Below are 25,075 nucleotides of genomic sequence, written 5' to 3'. Positions count from 1 at the left end.
TGTATTATATCTTAACAGTAACATTAGACTCAAGATGTCAAATAACACCCTTGTGTTCACTGTTCTCAAGTGTGTAGAAGGCAAGGTGACAAAAGTAAGGACACTGGAGTGTTATGTCAGGTAAGATGATTGTAGACCCTGCTGAGCCACTAACTAGTGTGGACAAGTCACTCTTAGAGCCTTAATTTTGTATCAGCACAGTGATCTGTAATCTGGAATGCATAAATAGGGAAAAATCTAAATCAGGAATAGTATCCACAGTGAAGTTTTATCTGTATTTCAAAAATTAGAGGAATTTCTGCTAGATACAATGTGATACTTCATCTCAGGAAGGCTTGGAGGGCTTTCGGGTAACCTAACTTGTGAGATAGCTGCTTTCTGGGCAATAAACAGAGGAAGCCCAAGCATGCCCTCACTGACAGGGCTTCGCTCCGCAAGGCAAGGGGGCCTGGGAGAGTGATGGGAGCATGCCTCTGGGGATGCTGAGCTCCCAGCCAGTCTCTCCATAGAATTTACAGGAATCCTGGAGGACATATGTGGGGCCCAAGGGTACAGGAGAGAGTTATGATTCTAGTCGATTTTTAGCAATGCACTTTCTGCCACATAATACTCCTGTTAGGAACTGCTCATCCACTGTGGATCAGGCAGTGTTTCAGGTAAGTTAAGAACACTCTTCAGAGCTGTCCTCTCCACCTACTGGAGCTTCAGCCTCAGGGACTCTAACCACCACTCTCAAAGCTGTGACACTTTGTGTCTAGCTTCCAGGGTATCTTGTATCTGTCTCTTCATTTGAGATATTATGAGAATGGATCAAAATAGAATTCTCAGCAACACAGATATTTAGTGAAAAACGTGATGTTTTTGTATATGAACACTGGAAACCAATACTTTTTATAGATATTTTCCAAATTTTCCATATTGAATATAGAATATAGTCTATATGGATAATTCATATAGTCAGAGATTCAATTTAGCCACAGGTTGCATCTTCTCTGGGTTGACAAAATTCTTTACATTTTAATTACTTAATATAATATTTGTTGTAAACCTACTCAGCATTGTCTTATAATGACCTAATTGTAGTATCAAAAATAGAAAAAATCAAAATTATGGAAATGTGGAATTCGTTTTCTTATGAAGAATAAGGGAACCAGAGTATGTTGTGATGAGTTCAGTAGTCATGCTTTGTTACCCAGTCCCCAGATGTGCACTTAAACCTGTGCCAGTTAGGTGCTTCTTATTTGGCAGCATAACCACAGCTCAAAACTGCCCACTTAATTCTTGGGGTTCAAGAGGCAGAATGTGATATTAACTACCACTTCATTACTCCAGGCAGGAGAAGTGGCTTTTAAAGTTTATTCATCTGCTAAATTAACTTGCCATATCAGTGATCACATTTGATACTTATATGGTACTTTACAGACTTTCAAAGCATTGCAATATTCATGACTCCATTTAATCTTCACAACAATTTTGTGAAGATGACAAGATAGTTATGAACTCCATGTTACAGATAAGAAATATGAGGTCCTGAAATGTAGAGTGATTTGGGTAATAAAATCTGGCTAATCAGTGGTAATGGGGAACTAATTTCTAGGGTTTTTTAATTTCTAGGTGTGGTTTTTTTGATTTATGTTATGGATTACATAGAGACAGAGGAGCAGATTAGGCCCTACAGATAGTTTTTTGTAGAATAAATGAGCACAATTTCACAGATGGAATGCATGCCACTGAGGCTTGCAGATATAGGCAAGGATTCAATCTGATTGGGTGAGAGAGGGCAACAATATCCTTAGTTAATACTTTTAGTTAAATGACAACATCTTTGTTCTTGGGGTTTAGAACTGGGCCACAAGTGACAGAGGGCTACAAGGACTAAGCATAGTATCAGGGCTCCCAAAGCTGTATTGGAAGCCTAGGACTCTTTGCCAGGCTCCAGTTAGTTGCAGAAATGAAACACAAATCGGGATGGGGTAGCTGCTCAGTCTAAAAGATAAGGGAAACATAGTGAGAACTGGGTGTGGTGCTTGGAAGGAGATTGCTGAGATTTAACAGGCTGGAGAATGTCACCCCAAAAATGAAGCAAGGAAAACAGGCTAATTCTAGACCCTTTGATAGGTACAGTACTCATTGGCAGGGCTCAATCTGCTAATCAGATGTCTTTAGTCCTCCCTGCTAGGCAGAGCACAAGTGGGAGGGGGCAGGAGGCAGTGCTGTCTTGGCATTTCAGCACCTGGTTCAACTTACAGGGCATGTGCTTTACCTGAGACTTCAATGAGATGCTCTGCTCATTTAAGTCCACAGACTTAAAACTGTGAAGCTCCACACATTACCTATGTAAAATGGATGCCACTGCATTTTGCAATAATCGTGTATTCTCATGGAATGTTGCCAGGTGAGCATATATGTTTTATCAGTGCTTCTAGGGCCATCTGAAAAATAGCACAGGTATTTTTATGACAGGGTTAATAACTTTGGATTAGCATAAAGCAAAAATTAATTCAGTGGCTCATATGTAAAAGTAACAAAGTCTGTGTTCCCATGCCACCAGTGTCCTAATGTTGTGAAGGACTGTATGTTTCTATGGCTGAATGAGTATGTGGAGAGATTCTGTTTGGGTTTCCTGGATGCTCTGTGAAGCTGGGAGTCTTCAGTGCTTTACTATTCAAAGTGTGAGCTGAGGACCAGAAGCACTGGCATCACCTGGGAGCTTATTATTAGAAATGCAGAATCTCAGGCCTAACACCAGACTCACTAAATCAGAGTGCATTTTAACAAGATCTCCAGGTGATTTGTGAGCACATTCAAGTTTAAGAAGTACTAGCCATGCTATGGTGCCCTGAGTTCATGCCTTCCCAAACCTCCATTTTTAGGGGCCCTCTACCCCTACTTTTCTGAAATCTGCAGGCCATGAGCTAACTGGTTCTCCTAGGATGCTTTTTACATTTTAAAACCTGCAACTTTGTGTGCCCTAAGCTGACCATCCCTTATGTCAGATGTCGGGGGTGGAAGGAGCTTTTTCTTTTGCATTCTCCGTATTTTTAATCTTTCCTTTTGATGATTTTTTGTGGGGGGGGGGGGAAGGGGAGGCAAAGAAAGCACCACCTCTAGCTTTCAGGAAACATAATTTCCCTCTGATAAACTTGAAGACTTTTTTCTCCACATCATCTCCCTCAACAACATTGAGATGCTGAGGTTCTGTTTACTATTGAATTCTATCAGAAATGTGAGTTGCTGTTAATTTTGATATTGCATATTTTTAGGTGGCTTTAGAGTACCTTTAAAAATAAAACCACCAAAAGGGCTATTTGGTAACTTTCTCTGCCTGGTTCAGCTTTTTGTTTTGTTTGACTTCCACAATGTTATGAAAATCTTAGACCTCAGAAATTTCGTCCGTCGCAGCAATAGCTATCTTCTGTGTCTTAGCCAGATATCTTCTGTTATTTTATTCTAGAACTTGAAACCAATTAAAAGAAAAATCTTTATTGGACATTTTTTCCTTCTCGTAGTTTTGTTTAGTCTTTTTTTTTTTCCTATCTTTGTTATAAAAGTAAAAAAATCTTCATCAAACAAGTTTCCATTTTGAAATTTAATTATTTATATGTATACTACTTAGTATATGTATCAGAGATTATATTTAGAAATATTCTCTGTAAGCTACATTTAAACCTTTTTAATAGGTAAGTGCGAATAACATTATGGTTTGTTGGATAAAACCCCTCTTCACTTTGAAGCCATATCCTCTGTTTCTTCTTCAAAAACCACAGAGGATGATGAAGAAATAGAGTGAGAGAAGTCTGATGAAATATAGTTACAACAAGCTATGCAAAATGTCATTTATTCAATGATACATAGAATCTCATGGCACAAGGAATGGAGTACCAGGAAGTGACCCTGAGAGCTCACTCTTGGTTACCTGAGCTCGTGGGCCATCTGGAACCAGGAATCACCTACAACCGGTGGGAAAATGCTTGAACTCAACTTCCTGTAAGACTAACAGCATTATTTTACTGTCCTGCAGGAGGTTCAACTTTCTAGAGTCTCAGCTCCTCTCAAGTACTGGGTAGCTAGCTTTCATAGTCATTTCCTCTAAAGCAATAGCATGCAATCCAGACTGCCTAACATTTAATTGTCTGCTGATCTCTTCTGATAAAGGGCTATCATGCTTGCCCTGTAAGAAAGGAGAGCAGCAGTGGGGTGGGAATACTTTCCTGGAACACTGGACTGAATGTCCATCCCATGGCCTGGGCTCCTGCATATTTCTTTATGGGAAAAATGGGGGAATCAAAGGACCTGTAACTTTTCTGATTGCTGACTCCTGAAGTTTCCTCAATTAAGCCAATATTTTAACCCTTGTAAAATGATATTGTAAAATTCACTCTGAGCTCTGGTGAACCTGAAGGTGATCACCATACAAGGACTCATCTTGCACAACATTCATCAATAATTATCAAAGCTTTGTTCTTCATATCCTGCTCTGAGACAGTTTGTATCTCAGTTTGCATGTTTGTAGCATGGATTGAAGTTACTGGCTATATTAATATCTTGCCTTGAATAAAATGTCCTCATCTATTTAACTCATCTATTTTCTTCCCATCCATCTATCTCCCTTATTCACATCTCTCCTTGCCCAGCTAAGATTCCGTGATACATAGTTCAATAACACTGTTGCTGGTACCTTAACTCTCTTCCCCTTCTGTCTTCTTTGTGGCATCTACCAAGGTCTACAATTATGGGTAAACCAACCATCTGCTTTCTCTGCATCTGTACCTGAGTGACCAAGCACTGCTGGAGAGAGTTACACAATAGGGCATGTTGATTAAAAGAATTAATTTAAAAACTTCAAATTGTACAGCAATCCTGCGATGATTCTGTCAGCCTCTGTCACTTTCCATAATGATTAACTCAAGTCTCTTCAAACCTTCCTCTCATTCCCTATGATTCTTAGAAGATGACCTTGACTTTTCTAAAAATAATACAGGGTTTAAAAACAGGCTCAGGTTTCTTCCAATTAAGAGAAAGAAGAAGAGAAAGGGAGAGAGAGACAGAAAGAGAAAAAGAAAAGAGAGGAGAGGAGAAAAAACATCAATGGATTCCTTCATTCCCTTCTGGCTACTGCTCTACTACTTTAAAAAAATTGTCTCTATGTACCCTATTTCTCCACCCAAGCCATTCTAAACCCTCTCCAATCTAACTTCTGCCTAAATTACTTTATCTCAAGATTTATTAATCTTGGCTGTTGACCTTTCCGGCTGTATCATTCCTTCAATGTGTGCATTACTGTCCTGACATTTCAGGATGTTTACCAGCATCCCTGCTCTTTATTCAGTAGATACCAGAAGCAGCCCTCTTCCCCAAACCATGACAACAAAAATGTCTTCATACATTGCCACATGCCTCCTGTGGAGGCAGCAGCTGCTTCTGATTGAGTATCATTGCTCTATACCCCTGGCGTTTTTTCTTTTTTTCTATTTAAGTATCATTGACATACAATCTTATGATGGTTTCAAATACACAACACAGTGATTAGACATTCACCCGTATTATCAAATCCTCACCCCCTCCATTGTGGTCACTACCTATCAACATAGTAAGGTTATACAGTCACTAATTGTATTCTCCATGCTGTACTACCATCCCCGCGACCTACCTACATTGTGATTGTGATTACTGTGCCCCTTAATCCCCTTCTTCCCCAACCCCCTGCCATCCCCTTTGGTAAACACTAGTCCCTTCTTGGTGTTTATGAGTTCACTACTGTTTTGTTTCTTCTGTTTTGCTTTTTTTTATTAAGGTATCATTGACATACAATCTTATGAAGGTTTCACATGAGCACTGTTGTGGTTTCAACATTCACCTATATTACCAAGTCCCCCCACCCCCACCCCATCGCAATCACTGTCCATCAGCGTAGTGAGATGCTATAGAGTCATTACTGTCTTCTCTGTGCTATACTGCCTTCCCGGTGACCTACCTATAATGTGAGTGCTAATTATAGTGCCCCTTGATCCCCTTCTTCCTCCCTCCCCAGCCACCCTCCCTAATCCCTTCCCTTTGGTAACCGCTAGTCTCTTCTCGGAGTCTGTGAGTCTGCTGTTGCTTTGTTCCTTACTTTTGCTTCACTGTTATACTCCACAAATGAGGGAAATTATTTGGTACTTCTCTTTCTCCACCAGGCTCATTTCACTGAGCATAATACCCTCTAGCTCCATCCATGTTGTTGCAAATGGTAGGATTTGTATTCTTTTTATGGCGGAATAATATCCCATTGTGTATATGTACCACCTCTTCTTTATCCATTCATCTACTGATGGACACTTAGGTTGCTTCCATATCTGGGCGATTGTAAATAGTGCTGTGATAAACAGTAGTGCATATGTCTTTTTGAATCAGGGATCTTATTTTCTTCAGGTAAGTTCTTAGTAGTGGAAATACTGGGTCAAATGGTATTTCTATTTTTAGTTTTTTGAGGAATCTCCGTATTGCTTTCCACAATTGTTGAACTAATTTCCATTCCCACCAGCAGTGTAGGAGGGTTCCCCTTTCTCCACATCCTCGCCAGCATTTGTTGTTTCTAGTCTTTTGGGTGTTGGCCATCCTAATTGGTGTGAGATGGTATCTCATTGTGGTTTTTATTTGCATTTCCCTGATAATTAGTGATGTGGAGCATCTTTTTTTTTTTTTATTTTATTTTGGTATCATTAATCTATAGTTACATGAAGGACATTATGTTCACTAGGCTCCCCACCTCACCAAGTCCCCCCCACATACCCGTTCACAGTCACTGTCCATCAACATAGTAAGATGCTGTAAAATCACTACTTGTCTTCTCTGTGTTGCACAGCCCTCCCCATGCACCCCCACACATTATACATGCTAATCGTAATGCCCCCTTTCTTTTTTCCCACCCTTATCCCTCCCTTCCCACCCGTCCTCCCCAGTCCCTTTCCCTTTGGTAACTGTTAGTCCATTCTTGGGTTCTGTGCTTCTGCTGCTGTTCTGTTCCTTCAGTTTTCTTTTGTTCTTATACTCCACATATGAGTGAAATCATTTGATACTTGTCTTTCTCCGCCTGGCTTATTTCACTGAGCATAATACCATCTAGCTCCATCCATGTTGGTGCAAATGGTAGGATTTGTTTTCTTCTTATGGCTGAATAATATTCCATTGTGCATATGTACCACATCTTCTTTATCCATTCATCTACTGATGGACACTTAGGTTGTTTCCATTTCTTGGCTATTGTAAATAGTGCTGTGATAAACACAGGAGTGCATTTGTCTTTTTCAAACTGGGCTGCTGCATTCTTAGGGTAAATTCCTAGGAGTGGAATTCCTGGGTCAAACGGTATTTCTATTTTTAGTTTTTGAGGAACCTCCATACTGCTTTCCACAATGGTTGAACTAATTTACATTCCCACCAGCAGTGTAGGAGGGTTCCCCTTTCTCCACAACCTCGCCAACATTTGTTGTTGTTTGTCTTTTGGATGGTAGCCATCTGTGCTGGTGTGAGATGATATCTCATTGTGGTTTTAATTTGCATTTCTCTGATGACAAGGAATGTGGAGCATCTTTTCATGTGTCTATTGGCTCTCTGAATTTCTTCTTTAGAGAACTGTCTGTTCAGCTCCTCTGCCCATTTTTTAATTGGTTTATTTGCATTTTGTTTGTTGAGGTGTGTGAGCTCTTTATATATTTTGTATGTCAACCCTTTATTGGATCTGTCAATTATGAATATATTCTCCCATACTGTAGGATACCTTTTTGTTCTATTGATGGTGTCCTTTGCTGTACAGAAGCTTTTCAGCTTGATATAGTCCCATTTGTTCATTTTTGCTTTTGTTTCCCTTGCCCAGGGAGATATGTTCAAGAAGAGGTCACTCATGTTTATGTCTAAGAGATTTTTGCCTATGTTTTTTTCTAAGAGTTTTATGGTTTCATGACTTACATTCAAGTCTTTGATCCATTTTGAATTTACTTTTGTGTATGGGGTTAGACAGTGATGCAGTTTCATTCTCTTACATGTAGCTGTACAATTTTCCAAACACCAAATGTTGAAGAGGCTGTCTTTTTCCCTTTGTATATTTGTGGCTCCTTTATCATATTAATTGAGCATATATGTGTGGGTTTATATCTGGGCTCTCTATTCTGTTCCACTGATCTATGGAACTGTTCTTGAGCCAGTACCAAATTGTTTTAATTACTGTGGCTTAGTAATAGAGCTTGACATCAGTGAGCACAATCCCCCCAGCTTTGTTCTTCTTTCTCAGGATTTCTTTGGCTATTTGGGACCTTTTGTGGTTCCATATAAATTTTAGAACTATTTGTTCTAGTTCATTGAAGAATGCTGTTAGTGTTTTGATATGAATAGCATTAAATCTGTAAATTGCTTTAGGCAGGATTGCCATTTTGACAACATTAGTTTTTCCTATCCATGAACATGGGATAGATTTCCATTTATTGGTGTCTTTAATTTCTCTCATGAGTGTCTTGTAATTTTTGGAGTAAAGATCTTTCACCTCCTTGGTTAGTTTTATTCTTACATATTTGATTCTTTTTGATGCAACTGTAAATGGGTTGTATTCCTGATTTCTTTTTCTGCTAATTCATTGTTAGTATATAGGAATGCAATGGATTTCTGTATATTAATTCTGTATCCTGCAACTCTGCTGAATTCAGTTTTTAGTTATAATAGTTTTTTGGTGGAGTCTTTAGGGTTTTCTAGGTATAATATATCATCTGCAAACGGTGACAGTTTAACTTCTTCCTTACCAATGTGGCTGCCTTTTATCTCTTAGTGTTGTCTGATTGCTGTGGCTAGGACCTTCAGGACTGTGTTGAATAGAATTGGTGAGACTGGGCATCCATGTCTTGTTTCCAATCTTAGAGGAAAGTTTCCAGCTTTTTGCTGGAACATTTAAGTATAATGTTGGCTGTGGGTTTGTCATATATGGACTTTATTATATTGAGGTACGTACCATCTATTCCCATTTTATTAAAAGTTTTTGTCATGAATGGGTGTTGAATTTTGTCAAATGCTTTTTCAGCATCTATTGAGATGTTCGTGTGGTTTTTGTCCTTCTTTTTGTTGATATGATGTATGATACTGATTGACTTATGAATATTGCACCATCATTGCATCCCTGGAATAAATACCACTCAGTCATAATGGGTGATCTTTTGGATGTGTTTTTGGATTGGTTTGCTAATATTTTGTTGAGGGTTTTTGCATCTTTGTTCATCAGGGTTATTGGTCTATAATTTTCTTTTTTTGTGGTGTCTTTGTCTGGTTTTGGTATTAGAATGATGCTTGCTTCCTAGAATGAGTTGGAAAGTATTCCCTCCTCTTCTACTTTTTGGAAAGCTTTAAGAAGGATGGGTAGTAGCTCTTCATTAAATGTTTTATAAAATTCAGCCATGAAGCCATTTGGGTCAGGTGTTTGTTTTTAGGTAGTTTTTTGATTACCAATTCAATTTCATTGCTGGTAATTGGCCTGCTCAGATTTTCTGTTTCTTCCTGGGTCAGCATTGGAAGGTTGTATTTTTCTAGAAAGTTTTCCATTTCTTCCAGGTTGTCCAATTTGTGAGCCTATGATTTTTCATAGTATTCTTTAATAATTTTTTGTATTTTTGTAGTGTCCATTCTGATTGTTTCTTTTTTATTTCTGAATCTGTTTATGTGTGTACACAGTTTTTTCTTGACAAGTCTGGCTTGGGGTTTTTCTATATTGTTAATATTCTCAAAGTACCAGCTCCTGGTTTTGTTGATTCTATTGTTTTATTCTTCTTGATTTTATTTATTTCTGTTCTGATCTTTATTATATCCCTCTGTCTACTGACTTTGGGCCTCATTTGTTCTTCTTTTTCTAGTTTTTTTAATTGTGAGTTTAGACTGTTTATTTAGGATTGTTCTTATTTCTTGAGGTAAGCCTGTATTGCTATGTATTTTCCTCTTAGAACTGCCTTCACTGCATCCCACAAGTTTGGGGCTTTTTGAGTTGTTGTTTTCATTTGTCTCCATATGTTGCTTGATCTCTCTTTTAATTTGGTCATTGATCCATTGGTTATTTAGCAGCTTGTTGTTTAGCCTCCATGTGTTTGTAGGCTTTTTATTTTCTTTATGTAATTTATTTCTAATTTCATACCATCGTGGTCCAAAAAGCTACTTGATTCAATTTCAATCTTTTTGGATTTTTTGAGGCCTTTTTTTTGGCCTAGTATGTGATCTCTTCTGGAAAATATTCTATGTACACTTGAGAAGAACATGTATCCTGCTGTTTTTGGGTGGAATGTTCTATAGTTATCTGTTAGGTCCATCTGTTCTAATGTGTTGTTCAGGGCCTTTTTATCCTTATGTATTTTCTATCTGGTTGATCTGTCTATTGGTGTGAGTGGTGTGCTAAAGTCACCTAAAATGAATGTGTTGTAGTCGTATTTCCCCTTTTAATTCTGTTAGTATTTTTTATATACTTAGGTGCTCATATTTTGGGTTCATAGATCTTTATAATGCTTATAAACTCTTGTTAGACTGACCCCTTTATCATTATGTAATGTCCTCCTTTGTCTCTTCTTACTTTCTTTGTTTTGAAATATATATTGTCTGGTATAAGTACTGCTACTCCTTCTTTTTCTCTCCCTATCATTTGCATGGAATGTCTTTTTCCATTCCTTCACTTTAAGTGTGTGTATGTCCTTGGGTCTGAGAACAGTCCCGTGTAGGCAGCATATAGATTGGTCTTGTTTTTGTATCCATTCTGCCACTCTGTTACTTTTGATTGGTGTATTCAGTCCATTTATGTTTAAGGTGATTATTGATAGATATGTCCTTTTTGTCAATTTGGGCTTTAGATATTTGATTATCAAAGTTCAAGGATAGCTTCCTTACTATCTAACAGTCTATCCTTAATTGATGATTACTCTATTTCAAACAGTCTAGCACTACTTCCCGCCACTTCTTCCTCCTCCACACTTTATGTATTCTGTGTCATCCCTTGACTGATTTTGTGAGTAGTTGATTTAATTTCCTACTTGCTTAATCATTAATTGGTCTACTACCTTTACTGTGGGTGTATTTTCACTAGTGACAGCTATTTAGCCTTAAGGACATTTCCATCTAGAGCAGTTCCTTTAACATATCCTGTTGGGCTGGCTTAGTGGTGGTGAATTCCTTCAACTTTTTTTATCTGAAAATTGTTTAATCCCTGCTTCAAATTTAAATGATAATCCTACTGGCTAGAGTATTCTTGGTTGGAGGCCCTTCTGTTTCATTACATTAAGTATATCATTCCACTCCTTTCTGGACTGTAATGTTTCTGCTGAGAAGTCTGCTGATAGCCTGATGGGGTTTCCATCATAAGTAATCTTTTCTCTTCTCTGACTGTTTTCAGTACTCTCTCCTTGCCTTTGATCTTTGCCATTTTAATTATTATATGTCTTGATGTGTCTTCCTAGGGTTCCTTTTGTTAGGGGCTTTCTGTTCTTCTATGAACTGAGTGTCTTTTTCCTTCCCCAGTTCATGGAAGTTTTCAACAATTATTTCCTTAAAAAGACTTTCTATCCCTTTGTCTCTCTCTTCTCCTTCTGGTACCCCTATTATGTGACTATTGTTCCATTTGGATTGGTCATGTAGCTCTCTTATTATTCTCTCATTCCTAGAGATCCCTTTTTCTCTCTGTTTTTAGCTTCATTGTTTTCTTGCTCCCTAATTTCAATATCATTTACAACTTCTTCAACCTGTGAAAGCCTGCTATTAAATTCCTCCATTGTATTTTCATTCAGATCCTGTATTCTTCAGCTCTGAGTGACTCTTTTGCAGGTCATCTATCTTTTTGTTGAGTCCATGCATGCCTGAGATGTTAAATATTTTTCTGTAGTTTTGTGAGCATGTTTATGACTTTTACTTTGAAGTCTTTAGCAAGAAGATTGTTGATTTAAGTTTCACTCATCCATCTTTCTGGTGTTTTGTTCTGTAGTTTGTTTGGACCAAATTCCTCTGCCTCTTCCTTTTCTTTAGTGTTTCCTATGGAAAAATAGATTTATGGAGGAGGTGTCCTCTAGTGCCCAGAAGCTCAAGACACTTCACTTTCTTGTGTGGGAGCTCCAGCTTTTGGCTTGCAGTGCTTGGGGTGCCTTTCTGTCTGGTTTGCAGTGATCTGATTTCAATGGCAGGCTGTGTGGGCCAGTGTACAGGGGAAAACTTGTGGCTGTGCTGCTGGAGCTGCTATGGGCAGAGCCACCTTCCACCCAGCCTGCAGCAATGGCAGTGAGGTGGGAGGGCACACAGGCAAGCGGGAGCAGCACCTGCTGGGAGGGAGGAGCTCCTGGGACTGGCTTCCACAGTACTTCGCTGGCTGGACTGCAACAGGGCCTAGAAAACTGGGAAAGTCTCCTTCTGGGAAAGTTCCCTATCTGGGAGCAAATTCATATTCCACTGCTAGCGGGCAGGCTGTGCAGCACAGGGAGGAGCCTTGGGGCTACATTGCCTGCAAAGGGGATGGAGCATCTGGGGGTTCTGAGAGTTCCCTGTTGTGCTGAGGGAAGGCTGGGGAGGTATTGTCCACCTGCCCTTTCTCCTGAGCAGAGAGCTCTGTGTAAATCTTGCCTTTCTGGCACCCCTCTTGCTACTTGGATGTCTTTCAAATTGCCTGCTTTGCTTTTGTCTCAGGGAGTACTGGTAGATCATACCTTTTATCCACAAGTGGCTAGAATCTCAGCCTCACTGAGAGTTCCTCCTGTCTTTGCTGTCCAGCACTACTAGTCACCAGAGCACCACGTAATGTGGGTTCATGTTCCAAAAGCAGATCTCCAGGGCCAGGTGTGTAGTGATCCTGCACTCCTACTCCTTCCCCACTCTGTTCCTCTTCCTCCCACCTGTGGGCTGGGGTGTGGGGGGCTTGGGTCCCACTGGATCTTGGCTTTGCCACTTTACCCTTTTCTGTGAGGTATTCTCTTCTTCCCTATATATAGGTAGTCAGTTCTGCAGTCTTCAGGTCATTTTCAGGTTTAGTCATATTTGCTGTATTTTTGTGTTCTATGTGATTTTAGGAGGAGGTCTCTGCCTTGCCTTCTTACTCTGCCATCTTTTTCCCAGCACATTACATTCCCCCTGGCAATATTTTAAGGTTAACAATGACTTTCATGATGCTAAATCTTGTTTTTTATCTGACCTGATATTTCAGTGGCATCTGACATTGTTAACCTGTTTCTTCTTGAGATAACATTTTTGTAGCTTGCAATGACTTAATATTTTCTTGATTTTCTTTTTACTTCTTGGATTGTTCTTTTTTTCCTTCTTTATTTCCTTTCCTCCTTCCCTCCCTCCCTTCCTCCTTCCTTCCTTCCCTCTGTCTTTCTTTAAATCTCTTTTGCAGATTCATCTTCTGCCAATTGATAATTAAATGTCAACCTTCTCTTCTTACTCAGCTCTCTCTTTCTTTTCTTATCCCCATACAGGGCTTTAATTTCCTTCTTTATACCTCAGCTCTCAGCTATGATGAACTAGCTTCAGTAGGATGAATGGTTCAACCTTCCCACCAACAGCAACCAAAAAAGCTGGATACAATAGTTTATCCATAGCTTGTGAATATTTATCTCTATGTGATGGTCTTTTCAGGAAAAAAAAATCTGCTTCTACCTCTACTATTGGAAGTAAAAAATTAATTCTTAATCAGAATACTACAGATAAAGATGGAAATGATATTTCTTAAATTGGTCAAGAAGGGCCTAAATGATGTGCCTCCACCCATACCTTTCACACCTCTCTACCCTCCCCACAGGGCACAGAGCACCTACCTTTAAGAGTTGTTGTGAGTCTTAAATGATTTAATGTATATACAATTCTTTGAATGGTGCCAGGAGCATAGTAAGAGTATGTAACTGTTGACTGTAAATTTAAAAAATTTAATTATCGTTTGTCTCTCCTACTTTTTTGCTCACTATTTTTTTTTCATCAGTGCCAATCCTGCTCATGATATGTAGGTAGCATGTAGTAACTGTCAGAGTAGTGTATAAATAAGTGTTTGTGAAAAAGAAGTGCTATGTAAATACAAAGCACATTTGTGTAGATGAAAAAGTAGAGATTCTGTTTTGTGTTTTTAAAATGGTTCCTTGAGTCATTATTTGCTAGAAGGAAAAGAGGTGATTTCTTAATTCTTGGAGAATTGAAATAGTATTTAGTCTCACTGAGTTAATTATAACAGTATCTGTGAAGTCAGAGTCTTTGAGCTAAGATATCACAAATTTAAGAAATACATTCAAATTAAAATTCCTATATTAAATGCATAAGAAACAGATGTAATTTTTTTATAACAGACAATGAAAACAAACATCTTAGTCTTAGAGGTTAAGGATTACATAACAATGTACTTTTAGCTTTTAAATTATTGTGCAAGATCTTGTAAACAAACTTGCAAGGACTCAATTTTTTATGACAATATACAAAATAATTATAAATCTGACAAGAAAACCTGGCTTTGCAAGCATGCATATGAGATTATTTATTTGGCATGGAGGTTACTGGGTTCTGTGAATTGTTAGACAATGATAATTTGAGGACTAACAATGCCACATGAGCAATGATAATTCAGTGAAAAAAAATCTCAAGATGTGAAGAGATGTTGATTAAGTAGTATATTACCATTTGTATTAGTCATCTCAGACTGCCATAACAAAATACCACAGACCAGGTGGCTTACACAAAGGAAGTGTATTTCTCACAGGTGTGGAAACTAGGAATTCCAAGATTAGGGTACCACCACATGATTTTATTCCTGATGTGAGCTCTTTTTCTGTTCGTAGACTTTCTACAGTGTCATTACATGCTGGGAGAAAGAGAGAGAGCTCTGGGGTCTTTTCCTCTTCTTGTAAGAGCAACAGCTCTAGCAGTTAGAACCCTATCCTTATGACCTCATTTGACCTATATCACCTCCTCACAGGCCCTGTCTCTAAATATGTCACGATAGGGATTAGATCTTCAACATATAAATTTTGAGGGGATACAAACATTCGGTGCATAACATCATTCAAAAGAAGGACAGACTATTTTTATTTGGGCCAATATTCCAAAAACTTTCCGAGGAAAAAGCTTTTAAGATTGGCTTTAAAGGGTTTGGACTTGCAGAGTGGAAAAGGAAATTATACCATGATCTGAATGTTATATGTAGAAAGCAGAAGAAATGTAGGATCTTTGTGGTGCTGGGAAGGATTTCAGTCTGATTGGTTTCCTCATATGTGAAAAGAAAACGGGTGGAAAACAGTTGAATTTCACATCATAAAGAAATCTATATGATGAACTATGGAGTTTGTTCTTTATTCCTTGAGCATTAGAAACCCACAGTTTTAAAAAGGAATGATATAGTCAGAGCTTTCTACAGAAGATCAATCTGACAGGGACTTCAAGGGGTCTAAATTGATTTCTTAGTACTTGTCTAGTTAGGAAGTTTTATTAATAGTCAGGAAAGAGGTATGTGAGCCTGATCTGTAACAGTGGAACCCATGAGTCAAGCACTACCCTTCTTTAATAATAGCACTCTAATGGGGAAACATATTGATAAACTAATACTTAAAATATAATGGGCTAAGTGTTAGGGTAAGATTCAATTCATCAGTAATATATAACCATTTTAAACTCAAATATACCTAATAAAATATACTCAATATTTATAAAGCAAAAATGAATAGAACTAGAGGGAAATAGTTTCCATTAGTGCAGTAGAACAGGTAGCATGGGGATCCACAGGCCTGACAAATCCATTATCATGATGGAATATTTCAACACATACCTCAAAATGTATAATAGGGTAAGTGCCAAAATATTAGTAAAGATGTAGAAGATTTAAATAATGCAAGTAAGTATATTGATGTTGGCTTAAATCAGAGAACAGTATAGGCTCAGAGAATAATACATCCAACAACTAGACAATACACATTAATGCTGTTTCCCCTTTCTACTTGCCCAAATTCTCCTTCACAGTCACCATTTTCCACTTTTCAAAAGAAAGGAATAACACTTTTCCATTCCAAAGCTTCCAGGATGCATCATCCTGGGGTATAAAAACTTCATAGGTACATTGTTGCTGGGGAAGTGTCTTTTAATCATAAGCCTCTCATAGACCATTGTCTTTTCCTGTTTATATGAATGTCTGTTAAGTGTGAGTCATGGCATTAGAAAAGGGGCAATTTGACCCTGGTTAGGATGTTCCAAATTCAATAGAATGGCACAGTTGGAGCGATGACAATTTTTGTTTTACTACCTCGCCTCTTTAATATTCTTTCTTTTGTCAAACAATCAGAAAGAGTCATGTCAGAGCAACACACTCACTCAGATAGGTTAAAAAAAGGGGGCTGGGAGGACCCGGCATAACTGGCTCTGGTTCTGTAGTCCCCTTGCTGTAGCGGTAACCTTGCCAGTCAAAGTGCTGGATCTCTAGGGCTGGCCTTGGCAAGAAATACCTCCTGAGTAAGAAACTGGGGGGAAATGATACATGTGGCTTACCCAATAATTACCAATAATGATGAAACAGAAAGAAGAGCTTCTAATCTAGCAATATTAACAGAAAATTTATCAACTGTGTTGAAATGTCTCAATTATCTTACTATTTTTCCCATAGAAAACAATATAAAAGACATTGTCATGTGAAGGGGTGATTAAAAGTATCAGCTAAAAACTATAGAAAAAGTATTAGAGACAAACTTATTAATAAGTATGTCTATTTTTCTAGATTATATGGTATTTTTGTGACTTACCATCCTTTAAAAACTTATAATTTGTTGTGATTTTGTTCTTTTATTACACAGGTATTTAATTTTATACATAATTTTTTTGTTAATGATGTTGTGTTCTCTTTTTTTAAAGAGGTCTGCTCTTCATGTTATATCTTTTCTCTCATCATTGCTTTTCATACTTTTAAAGGCAGGACCTATATTAATATATGTGCAATATAGAACTAAATATTTCAAAAATACCACCTATGATATAGTACCCTAAACTTTAGAAAACCAACTTTATTAAGATTAATTCCTCCCTCTCCAATGTTAATAAGTTATTCTAATTATTAGATGCAAAATATGTGCTTCATATATTTCAAGCTTTGTTATCAAAACCTCCATTCTCATCTATTTGTGTATAAGAACAAGGTTTTTTGGTGCTCTAAATATAAATGAAAAACAGGAATAGTTAAATCCAGATTCATTCTAGCAATAAAATAACATTAACCCACAAATAAACTTTTAAAACATATTTTAAAATATTAGGTGGTCAGTTTAAAAAAATTGTGAAGGATAAATAGCTTTTCACATTTCTTTTAAGGGTACACAAGGAAAATGTTTTTTGAAAACTGATCTAGACAAATAATTATGGAATGCTACATAAATCAGTCATGCACCTTAAGGGCGCCACCATCTATTTTTAACTGTCCTGTTGGCAGATTTCAGGAGACAGCTGTATCAAAGGGGTGGAGGCTGTCTAAGAATGTGGAAGGACACTGTGCTGGCCCACTTACTTTCAGTTGTGAAATATTTTCCAATATTTAAGAACTGTGATTGAGGCTAACATTGTTGTCCAGGGTGGAAATAGCTCCCAATAGTGCAATAGAACAGGAAGCATGGGGATCCACAGGCCTATATTGGTGGCAGTTGTGGTCCATTTCCCTCGAGGCCCCCCTTTTCTTTGTGCAGGAATCCTGGGGTGCTTGTAAGTACTTAGATGCAAGTCAGAGTGAGGGTGAGATTGATCCAGACCACCTTGATGCTTGCTGACAAGTCCACACTGGAGATGCATGTTTTCAGTTCAGAATTCCCCTGCATAACCAAGGCTCCACCCCTGCTTCAGGGCTGCCTAGGGGGCTGGAGCACCAGCAGTAGCTGAATTCTGAGAATTGGCAGTCTCTTCTCTCAAGTTCTTTTTAGAGAAAAAGGATCTGTTCAAACTGACCATAACTCCAGAATCACTGCTTTTTCATTTCTTCCCCCAGTCAATTTCCCAGGGTTTAAATCTATCAGCTCTATCCAGGATAGCAGGTTCCATTCAAATTATAGTCTGCTGCTTCATGGACTTTCTGTTGCAGTAAACCTGGGTCTCTAATATTAACCTTCAGTAACTAAATCTTTCAAATATGTGCAGTAACTTCTCCTGAGTGCTGATGGGCTGGATTATAGTGGATCCTATCATACACTAAGGTAAAAAAAATCACCATTCTCCCTTCCTTGACTCAATTCTGGAGCTTGGTGCTGGGCTTCGGTCCTCCTCTTATGCTTTCATAATAACTTTGTTTCATACAACTCATTGCATCTCTCTGTGACTACCCTGAGTCCATACAATCCATGCTCCCTGTGTCAGGAAAGGCAGTAGGGTACAGGTATCCCCTGCTTTTTGAAAGTTCGTCTTATGCTTCTTTGCTTCTGTGAAAGCTCTACATTAGTACCTGGTTTTGCTAAATGAAAGAAATCAAAAGGTGATTTTTGCTTTAAAAAAAAAAAAAAGCAAAAAGCAAATAGAGTGCTCTGCGTTTATTTGGCAGCCAGCATTTCTAGAGGCAGTGCCAGCGTGCACCCCAGTAGTGAAGGTGGCTGGATCTCCTTCCCGGGGAGCTACACTCAGCATCAAGCTGCCAGAGCTTTGAACTGTGTCTAAGTCTGTGCTTTATCTCAGTTTGTTTAGTTCATCTGTCCGCAGGATATGCCCTAAGGCATCGGAAGAGCTCTTAGAGATTATTTTGCGGGTCTGGGAACACTCAAAAACTTTTCCATATAGATTAATGCTGATTGCTTCTTCGATTATATGCCACTTCAGCATATGAAAGTTTTCATAGCCACACTCTATCTTTAGATAGCAGAGGAAACCTGTATTGGTTTCTTCCCTTGCAGAAGGTTTCAAGTTACCTTAAGCAAAATTTCCCTCCTAGGCTGTGCTAAGAGGAGAAGCTGACTTTGCTACAAAGAGGATAATGAGTTCTCATATACCTGTTTTCCAGAGCTGAGGGAGTGTTGGCCTTATCGATGCTTAACAAAAGGTGCTATTCAATTGGTGTTTCAGAGGAAAAAAACAAGCAAACCAAAAGCCAAAAACCAAATATTCTATTTTCTCTTGTTCTGGGAGCAAATGGCAGCCAAAAGAATAATGCTAGCATAAATAATAATGCGAGAATAAAACTAAGCTGTGGCAGGGCACTTTCTTATCCAGATAAAACTAAAACCACTCTTCAGTAGGGGTAAACAGCTTGCGTTCCATCTGTGTACTTGGCCTCTCCTTTTTCTTACTAACCGGGCCCCCTTCCACCCTCCAGGTCATATTCAACTGATGGCAAATTTCCTTTTGAAAAGTTTGCAGAATCAGCTTTAAACATATAATGTATTTCTCCCCCAAAATATACTGCATCTTATTAAACTTATCCTTAAACAATCCCAGCCCCTGCCATCACCATTTGGCTCCCTGGGAGCTCCCTCCTGTGGTGTTCTTTCTTCTGGCCCCTAGGGACTGAGGAATCTCTAGGCCACTCCGCAGTGGTCATGGAGGACTTCACCTGGCTGATGTCCTGGGTTAAATTCAGTGTTGCAGGATTCCAGGTGTAACAAGGTGTTAAATGAGATTAGATTGTTCCTCTTGCCCCAGAACTATAGATAACATTTAGATGTGAGGACCAGAGGCACTTTGTTCTCCATATTCTAAAGAGTCACTGCCTAAGCCTCATACCTGCCTTCTAGAGCTTGAAGGAAGACTGGAGAGGTGGAATTTTGTCAGAGAAAAAATTAGCGGGGAGTGGAAGCAGCCTTGGCAGGAGCATAGTGTTGCTCTAAAGTGTGTGTGTGTGTGTGTGTGTGTGTGTGTGTGTGTGTGTGTGTGTGTGTGTGTGTGTGTGTGTGTGTGTGTGTGTGTGTGTGTGTGTGTGTGTGTGTGTGTGTGTGTGTGTGTGTGTGTGTGTACTGATGCACACGTACAGACAAAAGTGTGCTTGCTTGTATCTCCACAGGCGGTGGGTGGGGGATAGTGGTGGAATAAATTCCCAGCCCAGAGCAAATTACCTTTGAAGCTGAAATCAGTCAAAGGGAGAAATAACGTGGGAGAAGCCCATTTATTGCTTACAAGCATTTGTCCACTTCTGCTTGCCCATGTCTCTTACAACCTGGCTGTAAGGGTTGTGAAAAAGGGACCCCACCAAACCTTTCTGGTCCAGATATACTCTTGCTCCCCCAACCCTTGTAATCACCTATTGATATGGAGATGGATACTCTCCACCCCTTGGAAACACCTACTGATATGGAGATGTACTAAGACCAGGGGAGAGATTCTAGACAAATTGCAATTTTACCCACAAGACCATTTATAGCTGTGGATACATGATGGGCCAACTTTAATCTGAAGACTAATGTAGTTTGGTTTTGAGAAATTTTCTTGTATTATTATTTTGTAAATACCATTTATCTATATTTTCTCAGGTCTCTTTTTCCTATTATTCAGATATTAGGTCCTTTAACTCTATCTTCTAAGTCAGTGAGTGTTTAATTTCAATAATTTTTTTCATGTTCCTTATTGCTATCAACCTATTTCTTTTTAGTGGATAGAATATGTTATCTCTGAGGGGTTTTTTTTTTTTTAAGTTTCTTTCTGTTCCCTGAAATATTTCAGTTTCTTCTGGATTCCTTTTATCTTCCTATAAGACATTATTATGTGTGGGCAGGGTTTATGAATTAGTGACCTCTAGATCAGACTGCCTGGGTTTAAATAGAAACAATTTAAACATTTTAGTCCTCCATTTCTTCATCTATAAAATGGGTATGATAAAAATTATTTCACTCATATACTCATTGCAAGAATTAAAGGAATAATATAAGCATGTGGCACTTGCTGAGGGAATCTACAGAGGTCTGTCTCACGGAGCACAGAGCAAAGCAGAGAATAGAGCTGGAGGGACAAATAGAAAATACCAACAGAGCACTCAATAAATGTTCATTCATTCAATAATATAATAAATATTTATTGATTACCTAATATATTCCAAGTCATATTTTAGGCAAGGAGACATATCTTGTGGACTGTTCTAGTGAGTAGCTCTTATATTCTAGTGGGTAAAAGTGGAAAAGATATAATAAAAATAAATAAGTCAATTATACAACAGGTTAGGTAATAAGTGAATAGTATAAAAGGCACTGAGGGTGCCAATGAATGGTAGGGATGGGTTGCAATTTAAATGGGGAGATCAGGGCAGGCCCATCAAGAAGGTGACGTTAAAGCAAAGATTTGAAGGGAGAAAGACAGTGATCCATGTTCACATCTACAGGAGGAATATATACATGTCCAAGAGGAAATGGTCAGTGCAAAGTCTGAAGGCAGGAGAATGCCAGATGTGTTTGAGTAGCCAGTGAGGCTGGAGCAGAATAGGAGAGAAGGCAGAAAGCAAACAAGCGGCCTGATTCATGGAGTTCTGTAGATAATCGGAAGGACTTGGCATTTACTCTGAATAAAATAGGGCACCTCTGGGGGCTTTTGAATAGAGGAGTGACCTGATCTTATTTGTATTTTAACAGTAGTGTCATTGTGGCTACTTTGTTGACAGCAATCTATAAAAGGGCAAAGGTGTAAGCAAGCAGATTAGTTAGGGGCCTATCACAATCCAGCTGAGATAATGGTGCATTTGACTGAGATGGTAACAGTGGAGGTGGTGAGAAGAGATCATATTCTGGTTATATTTCAAAGGTAGAGTCACTATGACTTCCCAGTTGAAAGAGGAGTCAAGTGTGATTTCAAATTTTAGACTGAGAAATGGGAAGTATAGAGTTGCCATTAAATGTGGTGAGCATAATTATATAAGGAGCTTGTTTGGAGAGGAGATCAGTTTGGGACATGTTAAGTTTGAAATATATACAAGAAATCTAAGCAAGGATGCCAAGGGGGCAGCTAGATATAGGAATCTGGTGTTTGATGTGGAGATCTGTGACACTGATACAAATGTGGGAGTCCTGATATTATAAATGGTATTAAAATCCATGAGATTGGGTGAGAGCCCCACTTTAATGCAGGTAGGAAAGAGGAGAGGTTCAACATGCTATCCCTCAGGCACTCCACCATTAATGAGGTTGGGATAAAGCAACCATTTTGGAGTTGAGTTTGGAAGAAAAACAACTGTGTGTGGTATGCTGGGTGACAAGTGAAGGAAGGGTTTCTGGGAGAAGAAAATGACTAAGTGAATGAAAGTTGCTGATAGGTCCTGCAAGGAAAGGACGAGGAAGAGAGATGTGTTTGGTGACTTGAATGTGTGGAGTGGTGGGGCTGAATGAAAGGGTATCTCGCCACGACCCTCCTTACCCCAGAACGACTCAGGAGACATGGGCCCACGCAAGAGAATTTATTATCTGAAAGAGAAAATGGCTGCCCCCAGAGAGAGGGAGCAGCAGCTGGTGGGTGAGGAAGCATGTTTTTAAGGAGTAGGGATAGGGTGTGTTATGCGTTGGTGATTGGATCTTACGGGGTGGGTGACCATCTGGTCTTTGGTGATTGGATCTTAAGGGGTGGGGTCTTAGCCTGCCAGAATTTGCCTTCACTGAACATCTGCTAGGTGGAAGAAGAGAGGATACTAGTAAGAAACTCCTTCAGATAGGAGCAGAGAGAGGATGTGGTACATGGAAGGATTGTGGGTGATAGGACCTTCTTTTTTCTTTTTAGTATGGGAGAAAAAGCAACATGTCTACTTACTATTAGTAGGATGCAGTAGAGAAGTAGAAACTGATGATATAGGAGACAAAAGGGGAATGTATTAGTCTGGGCCTTGCAAGAAGCAGTTGGTGCATACAAACTGGGTTTGTGTATCCCTTTTGGCATGGGGAGGGAGCTGGAAAACTAAATGCCTCACTTTCACTTTCTTCTTTCCACACATCCCCAGTCCTTTCCTGGGTACCCCTATCCCCACAGTCCTTTCAACTGGCCAAAACAATCTGGGAGCCAGAGGGCAGGGGAGCCTGTTGATTCAGCTCATACTCACTGGCAGAGAGAAGGATTGAGAAAGTGGAAAATGGATCTGGAAGGGTGTGAGTAAAATTGTAACATTTCCAGAATATCTCACCTGGCTTTAGTACATCTGCATATCAACAGGCATTCAGAAGTGGAAAGAAGTATGGCATTGGTGCATTTGCATCTTTCCTCAGGTGTGGAGAAGTTCATCTCCATATCAGTGGGTAATTATCTGGGCAATGAAGGGCTTATCTGTACTTGAGAGGCGAGGGGGAGGGCCAGTTTTGCTTCTGCTAGAGCAGGAAAGGGAGAAGGGCCTGGACTGCAGTTTGTGAGCAATAAACAGATTTTAAACTTTATTTCTCCCTTTGACTGATTTTGGTTTTTAGAGGTGTTTTGCCCCCCCCCCCCCCCCGGGATTTCCTCTCCCCGGACTTACAAAGGGCAAACAGAAAAAGTTCTGTATGGGAAGAATTACCGGAGTGAGAGAAAAAGAACCTGGTGTACAAGTGGAGGGATTAGCCATGGATAGAAACACCTCTGGTTCACGGTCAGGACAGGCAAGAAGGCAGGCTGCCAGGGTGCAAAAGTTGGCAGGCTAAGGTTGCTATTCTATTGATTCCTTCAAGTTTTCAGGGAGTTAAGAAGCAAGGTCATCAGCTTGGATATGAGACATTTGTATGTGTATGTGATATTAAAGAAGCAGGAGTATGCTTTTAAGCATAAGTTGTTTGCCAGTTGGGGACTGCCTAAACTTTTATACTTGGGCTGTTTATCTTTACTGTCCTATGTCATAGACATACTCTTTTTTCTAGTCAGACCCATCTCACAACTCCAGTTCCCTCCAAGCTTATGTATTTATATCCTTTTGTCTGAAATAAACTACCCATCTCTTTGCTTGTCCATTTTCAATGTCTAAGTCAAGGCTGTAAGATAAATTTTAGCCAAAATAAGCAGGTGACGAGAGGCAACAAAGGGCTAGGCAGTTTATTTGAGTGCAATTCCCAGGTGATGTTCCCCGGTCTGAACATTACAGGCCGGGGAAGTCACACCCGGTCAGGGAGGTGGGGGCTTATTAGGGGTTAGGAGGGGGGAGGAGTGGGCAAGCTATCCTAGGGGGCATGGAGAGGTATGATTGGCTAAAGGTGACATAATAGACAACTAGACACTTTTTTCCTTCCAAAAGGGAGGAGGCTGACATCTGGATCTTAGTTGGCAAATCAGAAGGATGGAATTCAGGAAGAGCTGTCCCCTTTCCATATAAGGCACGGACCTTGGGGTCTGGTCTGTTCTCCTTTTATGGTATCTCTCTTTCTGTTTGCATGTCCTTGTTTTTCCTTCCTCCAGCCTAACAAAGGCATACTTCTTTCACAAAGCCCTCATTAACTATTCCCTCTTACCCTATCATTTCTCTTCAATGCATCTACTTTAACTTGAAACCACATACTTCTACCCCTTTTCTTTTTTAATGTTTCCTGTTATTCTTGGTCTCTAAACTTGTTAGTTAAGATAACCTGTGGCAAGAGCAATTTCCTTTTTGTCAACCTCCCACAGTGATGAGTGCAGACTTGTGATAAATGCTCACTGAATAATTATTACACCCAATACCCACTCAGAGCCTGCAGCAAATAGGGGGTAACCATGCTGGCAGTAGTTTTAATATAATATTTGTTTTAAACTACATAATCCACAGGAAATTATGACTTCACTTGGAAGGAAAAAAATAGTCTTTTCCCATAACTATTTTTTTATTTAGTTAAATAAGAAATTATAACTTAATATAAGCCAGATGCATTAGTCTGGGGAGAGGAAATCCCAGGGAAAAATACCTCTAAAAACCGAAATCAGTCAAAGCGAGAAATACAGTTTAAAACCCATTTATTGCTCACAAACTGCTGTCCCTGGCTGTTTTTCTCCTCTGCTCTGCAAGCAAGCAAGCAAACCAGCTCCCTCCCCCCACCCCTCCCCCCCTTAACCTCTCAGGTTCAGACACACCTTTGGTTGCTCAGGTAATTACCCAATTATATGGAGATGAACTTCTCTCCACCCCTGAGGATATGCAAATGCACTAAAGCCAGGTGAGATATTCTGAAAATGTTATAATTTTACCCACAGGCCACCCCTCCAGAAATCCCAC

The 25,075-nt window shown here is 39.3% G+C and overlaps 1 protein-coding gene across 5 annotated transcripts in view; it reads left to right on the top strand.

Moving 5' to 3' along the window:
- Positions 1-25,075, top strand: part of LOC108389262 (cytoplasmic dynein 2 intermediate chain 1-like) — a 94,453-nt gene that overhangs the window by 13,964 nt on the left and 55,414 nt on the right. The gene's annotated exons all lie outside the window — the stretch shown is intronic.

This window comes from Manis javanica, chromosome 4 (assembly GCF_040802235.1).
Source record: "Manis javanica isolate MJ-LG chromosome 4, MJ_LKY, whole genome shotgun sequence".
Taxonomy (NCBI): Eukaryota; Metazoa; Chordata; class Mammalia; order Pholidota; family Manidae; genus Manis; species Manis javanica.
Note: the sequence above shows the minus strand (reverse complement) of the source record. Positions and strands in the feature narration are given on the sequence as shown.